Raw genomic sequence first — 7090 nt, forward strand, 5'->3', positions numbered from 1 at the left:
CAATGATGTAAAAGCCAATGTTTACTACAAAGGCAACAGCAGTGATGACATCTAACTTAATAGCATGAATACCTCATGAGCACTTTGAAACTCTAGCATGGACTTGTTTTTTTGGCAACACAAGTCTTAATAATATTCCTCCCAAAAGGCCAAAAGATATCACATTAAAATTTTGCTAGCTGTAGTTCTCTGATCATTGATTTTTAATAATGTTTTTAAAAAAAGCAGAACTTCCTCAATAGCAAGAGCACGCCCACAAATGACAAAGGACAAATTCCCCAGAAAAATGTATTAACTACCTGCTACTTGTAGAAAACTATTATCTTTCCTATATTTTAAAAAACAGCCTCCTTCTTTATAGGGAATGTGCTATAGTAAATAAAGCATTGATTTTATTCTCAGAAGACCTCATATAAAATTAGAATGCTGCCACTTCAAGCCTGAGAGTCTTCTACCCTGCCAGTAAGGTTTTCATTTACTACTTCCTTAGTGCCTAAGCTTTGACAGTGCAATGCTAAAAGATACAGTCCAACCTTCTAAGATAAACACCCAAATAAAATTATGAGCTGGAAAAACATGTCATGGTAAGAGCTCCTCTGAAAAGTGGTACTTAAGCAGCGTGATCTGTAAGGATGGCTCCTTTCACTTTACAGCAGACATAAAAGTTAAAATAAAAAGTTGAAAAGAATTTACAATGAAGAATTTACAATTCACATAGAAGAGTATGTGTGAACAAATGCTTGTAGGCAAAAAAATAACAGAAAAATAATAAATGAGTCAGTATTTCAGACTGAAAATCAGGAATCACAAATTCAAAATTCAAGTTCATTCACCAAAATTTACTCAGAACTATCTCTAACAAATATTTTAGAATAAAATGTTCAGCCTCCCCCCTCCAAAAGTGTTTACATTTTAATAGAGGAAGGCAAATAATCAAAAACACATGTAACCCATATATAAAATACATAGTACACTAATACATGCTAGAGTAAAAAGATAAAATAAAACCTGGGAGAGGAGGTAGGGAGTGAAGAGGTAAGGGCTCAGTGTGGGTGACACTGGAAAGCTACAATTTTAAATGGGATAACTGCTACCCTACTTATGGTAAAGATGACATCTGAGGAAGTACATAAAAGAAGAAAAGGAATTACCTGTATGGATGTTCAGGAAAAAGCATTCCAAGTAAAGAAAGCAGCCACAATATGAAGATACTGAGGTAAAAGTGGGCCTGTTGTATTTAAGGAACAAACTAGTACTACTGGCTGGTTAACAGAAAGGGCCAGAGTGAATTCAAAGACCAGAGATTAGAGAGATAAGGGAAGACCAAAGCCTTAGAGCCTCTAGGTCAATCTAAGGACACCACCTTTTTAGTATGAACCAAATGACATTATAGAAATTTCTGTGAGCAAAGAAATTACACTCATTAAAAAAAAATAAACCTTTTATTTTGGAATAATTTTGAATTTACAGCAAAGTTGCATGGATAACAGAGAGGTCTCATTAAAGTCTCATGTGTTTTCTCTAATATCTTATATTTCCATGATTTATTTACTAAAACTTAGACGTTGAGATCAGGCTATTCCCTACTCTAAATTACTCCATATTGTATAAAACTTTTTTCACACTATGTATTGAACTAAGAAACTCAACTTTACAATCAGTTTTTTATTTCATTCTGAGGGAGAATTACTGCACCCGCCAGGTAGACCCAGAAACTGTACTATCTGCCAGGCACCACCCATCTCACACAGACTGATAAATATCTTATTCCTAGGAAGAAAAAAGGAGCAAAATCCCAGCACAGAATTGTGGAAATGTGTAAAACTCGATCTTAGTTGAAGAATTACTGGCAGCTGATTACTGCTGGGTGAGGAAGAGCTGATCTTCTTAAAGAGAGGTAACTCTAGATAGGCTGCCTAGACCCCAGTGGATGAACTTCCACTGATAGATGTCTGGGGACACTAACGACACAATAGGCCTTAACACAAATGACAGAAGGTATGAATTCCAGTGGGGTGGGGGACTATGGGAAGGAGCCAATGGGGAATTGGGTATAAAGATGATTAAGTTTATGCTGTTCTGTATGAAATACACAAAATTCAATTTAAAATTTTACAATATAAAATAAAAACAAAGGAGCCACCCTATAAGTTTACAAGGGAGACTTAAAACTGTGGGGCACACCGGCATATTAAAATCCTACCAGGGAAAGCAGGCCCAAGAACTTATCAAACATACCAAATTGAGAAAAGGGTGCAACTCCCTTACCTGGACCCCATAAAGTGATAGACAGGACACCTAACACTATCATGGCATGGACCCACACCAACCTATCATCTGACACCTGGTGTGTACGTCAAGGACTGAGGATGCTCCAAATTCATTTGGTTCCCTGCTGTTGGCACAGCCTCCTCACTGCCTGCCTGTCCATCTGCTTGCCCCTCTGGATGGGGACCTGACCCTTTGCCTTTGCTGATCTTGCTCAGCCTTTATCCTTGGATTCTCCAGGCTCACTCTCAAACCTGAGAGCAGTTTCCACCACAACTCCCTCCTGGCACTGGTCTGGTTCCTTATCTTATCTATGCGCTTTTTTTCAGTTCACTTCTGAAGCCTCTTGAACTCTGCTGCTACCACTTTAACTTGTATTCATTCTGCAACACATACACACACACACACACACACACACACACACACAGAGAGAGAGAGTTACTGTGCGCTGTGTGATGAGTCTAATATTATAAATAAAACTGGAATAAAAAAAATCTGCATTTTTCTCAGTCAAGCTAAGTGAATTCAATGGCAAACTGCTGTCATTGATCCTGCTAAATCTTGTGAATTATTATTCAATAAATTCTGACACTGTGGAAAGACACAAGCATGTTCATCTATGTTTCCATTTCTCACACAGATACCAATATTGATACACTACTATCAAACCTCAGATTTTATTTGTATTTCACCACTTTTTCCATTGTTAATGTCATTCAATTCAAAGATGAAATCTGCACGATAACACAGTGTATTTTGAATCCTACAGATCAATATGATTTTTTTACTTATATTTTAAAAGGAATAGTCTGATCAGTGTCCAGAGGCAAATACTAAGAAAGCAAAAACCAGTAAAAGCAATAATGCTGTGATCCAAGCAAGAAATATAGTGGTTGATAAAAGAAATCCACACAAGAGACTATTAGTGTACTACAGAAAAAGAAAAAAAAAAAAAAACATCAAATTCTAGATGTATTTTACCCACAAAATCAGCAAGATTTATTAATAGGTTTATTGGACTATAAAAGAGTCAAGAATAACTCCAAGGATTTAACTTCCAGAAATGTATTATCATCAACAAAAATGAGGAAAATATGAAACAGGCTGGAGAGATGGCTCAGGAGTTAAGAGCACTGACTGCTCTTGCAGAGGACTCAGGTTCAATTCCCAGCACCCACATGGTGGCTATGAACCATCCTTAACTCCAGTTCCAGGGGAATGGAAGCCCTCTTCTGACATCTGTGGCATTGCATGACACGGGTGCCAACATGGGTGCCTTCACATACATACAGGCAATATACTCATACACATAAAATAAAATAAAATTTTTTTAAAAAAGAAAAATATGAAACAAGTTTAGGAGGAAAGGAGTTCTCTTTAGAACATTTGAATATCTCTTAAAAAAGTAAATGAAGGAGCTAAAGAGATGACTCAGTGGTTAAAAACACTTGCTGCTCTTGCACAGGACCAGGTTTGGTTACCAGCACACATATCATGTGGCTAACAGCTGCCTATAACTCCAGTTCCAGGGATCCAACACCCTCTTCTGGCCTCTACCAGCACCTGCCCACAAATGTTACATATATGGACAAGCAGGTGTGTGCACATGGGCACACACACACACACACACACACACACACACACACACCTAAAGAAAAAAAAAGGGATATAAATGCAGAGGTAGACAACTAGATATGTGAATTTAGAGTTGAGAGAGGGGAATAGAAATACCAATGTATAAGTCACTGATGTGCAGATGTTTAAATTCAATGTCTTGATATCATCTAAAGGAAATACAAAAAGGAAAAGGATAAAAAAAAATTGAGCCCTAGAGCAAGTAACAATAGTTTGGAAAGAACAGAAGGATCCAGCAGAATGAACCTAGATGGGCCAACAATGGAGATAGAGGGGAAAGCAAGTGACTGTGGTCCCATAGATCAAGTTAAACAAAAACAAGAAGAGCCATGAGGGAGAATGAAATGATCAATTGTGTCCAAAGTTACTGATAGGCCAAATATGTTGATGACTGGGAATGAGAACATCCAGAGATCACTTGTGACATAAGTAAGAGCACCTTGGGGCAGTGTGGAAGCAGTACTTGGAGTGAACACATGAACCAATGAAAGGAAGGAAATTGGGACATAAAACATGGAGAACTTCACATACGTTTCAGTGCTTCCACAAAAAAATGGCAGAAGATTAAAAGAAACATTTCTTATGATGAAAGAAATAACATGCCTTTCAATCAAACCTTGCCTGCCATAATCCAAGAGTAATGGTGGAAGGGGAAAAAAGGCATAGGAGTCAGGGAGGATAATGATCAAATCCAAAGAGCTGTAACTTCAGTCTATGGAGTCTGGTTGAATATAAAAAAGAAAGAAAGAAAAGCCTTTCTAAAAATATATATTTAAGTATTAGCAAATTGCAAAAAGTAACTAAGATAAAAAGAAATCATCAAGCCAGGTGTGGTGGCACACACCTTTGATACCAGCACTCCAGAGGCAAAGGCAGGAGGATTTCTGTGAGTTCAAGGCCAGCCTGGTCTACGTAGTGAGTTCCTGTCCAGCCGGGCTACAGGGAGACCCTGTCTCAAAATGACAAAAGAAAAAAGCAAAAAAGAAACAATCAATAATACTATCAATTATCAGTATCAATATTAGAAACAGAGTGAAAAGAGAAAACCTGGGGAAACTGGTCCAGCAGTATAAGAAACAAAATTAACTTCTAAAATCTTTATTTTGTGACTAATATGTGGGCATCAATCATTCCTCCATCATTAGCCCACCCCTCAAGGAGTAAAAAGGTCTATGTATACCATAAAACTACAGATAAGCCCATTTTTTGCAGAAAAAAAATGTATCATTTTAAATGCAACCCTGAGGAAATGACAACACCAAAATTGAAAAATCTCTTACAAATGCAGGGTAGACAATAATGTTTGAGCAATGGACTAACACAGTGATGTTTTATTAATAGTAGAAAAATGATCCAAGATGGTTTGAAATGAGAAATCACAGCAGAGCTAACAGAAAAATAAAGTTTTAAATAGTGCTGATATAATACTAAAACTAGATCAACACCAGTGAAAAATCAAAATCAGAGGCCCTGTGAGCCTAATGACCATGCAGCTTAACTATCACCTCCTCATTGGTCTTAACACGTTAGATTATTTTTGTTTGCTTTTTTTACATGAATACAGTAAGTATTACACATATATGTCCAGTCTTCTCTATTGACATTTGTGTACTTCTAAAGATAACTTAGCAACTGGCAAATGCTATTATTCACTACTACTCTGAAACTGAAGTATGTAAGAATTATGGCCTAATGTGGCCAAAATTGCACATAAATATAACAAATCAATTATGCTCTCTAACAACTTTTGCTTCTTGGTGCTCTTTACAGGAATCTGAAGCACAACCTCATACAGAAATACCACCCTGAAATACCAAAGGTGATGCTAATCAATCTTCACATGAAAGAAAAGGCATTATTAACATCTACCAGTACTTTAATAACTGCAGAAGCCAAGCTTCCTGAGTTGCAGAACATAATTACCATAGCTAAGCTGGAACCTCCACATTCATTTAACTTGAATATTAAGGTATAATACAAAGCAATTATGACAGTATTAAATGGCCTCTTTAACAGATGGGAGATACTATGTATTTTATCATTTTCTATTTAGCCTCTTCCACATCCCTATTAAATTACTCAAAAAAAAAACATCTGTTCTTCTTTTGCAGTCTCTTGATACCACAAATAATGCAGAAGCTTAGTTAATACTTGCTGATTTGTGTATCTTATTCAGTCGTGGCAATTCTGTATAATGGATTCAAAATAAGATTATGACTTTTAAACAAAATCTTTCTGTGCCGTATAGTAAACAACATAATAACATACAGCACAAACCTAGATCATTGTGTTGTAAAGTCTCCTAATATGGCCGATTACAAATCAACATTTCACATTAGTTTCCTTCCCTTGTCCTTTCTACCCATCTTCTCAATCAATAAATTAAAAAATCTGTAACATTCTGAAGAAAACGAAAACCATTTTGCCTGGTAAAAAAAATAGACCAGTATTTAGAGAGGGGTTTCCAAAATTTTGATACTTAGGGGAAAGAGTGAACTCGGCCCGACTTCACTATTATTCCAAGAACAATGTAAACTGGAACATATGTTCCCTCTATGTAGAAAACACAGAAATCTAGAGGTAAAATAGCCTCACCTAACGGGATTATACTACCCTATCACTGCCCTCAGCTTATTTCTACTAGGTACGAAGGCTTTTATTCTCACGAGACTTGAACAGCTCAGTCAGGATTGCAGTCTGCAATAAAGGGGGATTTGGAAAGGATCAACATACTGAACACAGCCCTCTGGTTTCGGGTGTCCATCACATAATAATACAAATCATTTTCAATGAGCCTCGCACTCTTGAAAATCCATGTGTAAAACAAGAAACGAAAAGGACCCAACAGGTGCACATCCTAAGAAATTCTGACATCCCAGAGGCTCCAGAAACGAGACGAAGAAAGAGCTCACAGACTGGGTAATATTTGGTGGGTATAGTCCGTGCTCTAAGTGTCCCTAGAGGTAATTATCAGGGTAAATATCAATAAACAGCATTCCTTATTGAAACAGGCCACTGCCACTTCCGGGCCCTACCTCTCAGTGACTGCACTTCCGGCCTCCTCCTAATAGCCTGCGCCCACAGATAAACCTGCGCGGCAGATTGACACAGTCCGCTGCTTCCGTGCGGTCCACTGCATAGCGTAGATCCCGCCCTTTCCGGTAGAGAGGAGCCTATCACGGTGTCA

At 37.5% G+C, this 7090-nt stretch overlaps 1 protein-coding gene across 5 annotated transcripts in view; it reads right to left on the bottom strand.

The window, feature by feature from the left end:
- Positions 1 to 7074, bottom strand: part of Xrcc4 (X-ray repair cross complementing 4) — a 270439-nt gene extending 263365 nt beyond the window's left edge. For 2 of the 5 annotated variants that reach the window (XM_017803246.1, XM_029556200.1), the window contains exon 1: positions 6939 to 7025. The gene's annotated coding sequence lies outside the window, so the exon portion shown is untranslated. Of the gene's footprint in view, positions 1 to 6938 lie in introns of all 5 variants that reach the window. The other 3 variants (XM_008853290.3, XM_008853292.3, XM_029556201.1) reach the window with 3 other exon arrangements.
- Between the last annotated feature and the right edge of the window lie 16 nt (positions 7075 to 7090).

The sequence above is a fragment of the Nannospalax galili genome, unplaced genomic scaffold, assembly GCF_000622305.1.
Source record: "Nannospalax galili isolate Female #2095 unplaced genomic scaffold, S.galili_v1.0 scaffold45, whole genome shotgun sequence".
Classification (NCBI taxonomy): domain Eukaryota; kingdom Metazoa; phylum Chordata; class Mammalia; order Rodentia; family Spalacidae; genus Nannospalax; species Nannospalax galili.